Source organism: Xyrauchen texanus, chromosome 5 (assembly GCF_025860055.1).
Source record: "Xyrauchen texanus isolate HMW12.3.18 chromosome 5, RBS_HiC_50CHRs, whole genome shotgun sequence".
In the NCBI taxonomy this organism is placed as follows: Eukaryota; Metazoa; Chordata; class Actinopteri; order Cypriniformes; family Catostomidae; genus Xyrauchen; species Xyrauchen texanus.
In genome coordinates this window covers 27,232,880-27,234,234 of record NC_068280.1, presented here as the reverse complement: position 1 = coordinate 27,234,234, position 1,355 = coordinate 27,232,880, and positions in this window count along the sequence as shown.

The window sequence follows — 1,355 nt, the reverse complement described above, 5'->3', positions numbered from 1 at the left end:
CCCTAGCAACCGTTTAGCAGTAACTATATCTCTGCACCAGAAAATCAGAGAGACTTCTGGGTTGATTTATTTCAATCAGGATGGCAAGGACACTTGATTAGTATCACTATGGTAACTGCCTAGCAACCAGATGGGGTTACCCTAGCAACCGAGTAACAAATCACATATCTCTGCATCAGAAAAGCGTAGAGACTTCGGGTTGACTTATTTCAATCAGGATGGAAAGGAGACTTCATTAGTATCACTATGGTAACTGCCTAGCAACCAGATGGGCTTACCCTAGCAACCGAGTAACAAATCACATATCTCTGCATCACAAAAACATACAGACTTCGGTTTGACTTATTTCAATCAGGATGGCAAGGACACTTGATTAGTATCACTATGGTAACTGCCTAGCAACCACATGGGGTTACCCTAGCAACCTACTAACAAATCACATATTTCTGCACCAGAACATTATACAGACTTCTGGGTTGATTTATTTATGACCACAATTTCTGTTCTTTTCAAGCAGGCTATTTGGCGAGTTTTGCCACGGCAAGCACCACTCACATTTTCTTCAGGAAATGTACCTATCTAGTTAGTGGTGCTTGCAAAGCATCACTATTGTAATCTCACATACTTATTAGTGGTGCTTGCAAAGCATCACTATTGTAATCTCACATACTTATTAGTGGTGCTTGCAAAGCATCACTATTGTAATCTCACATACTTATTATTAGTGGTGCTTGCAAAGCATCACTATTGTAATCTCACATACTTTAGTGGTGCTTGCAAAGCATCACTATTGTAATCTCACATACTTATTATTTTTATTTTTATTTTTATTTTTATATCTCTTAACAAAACTTGACACCTAACTCGTCCCGCACCGTTTAGCGTAGACCCACGAATGAGGTGTCAAATCGAGCGACCTATTGAGGACACGTGTGCTATGACTTTTATAAGCGATCGGAGTGCGGTATTTGCCCCAGGGGCAAAAAAGCGGCCGAAAAATCACATAGACTTAACATTGAGACAAACTTTGGCGCGTCACAGCTCCAAGCGAGGATTTCGTAGAAGCGTGTGATTTGCCACATTTGAAGAGGCTGGCAGGCTCTGTAAGAGCATACCTCAATATGGGGTAAAAGTTGCACCCCTGGGGGCAGGAGCTGCCCAAAAATGCCCCAATTGACTTATAATGGTGTAGGGCGGCCCATGAAATGAAAAGGCATAGGGATTTGTATTGAACATAGCTCTGGATCACAGTGTCATAGAGGCGAGGGGGTGGGCTCATTTTACTCAGACGACCAATCAGTCTCTCAGGATCATTGTGAAGCTATCAAGCCACGCCCTAGCAACCATTAAGAGCA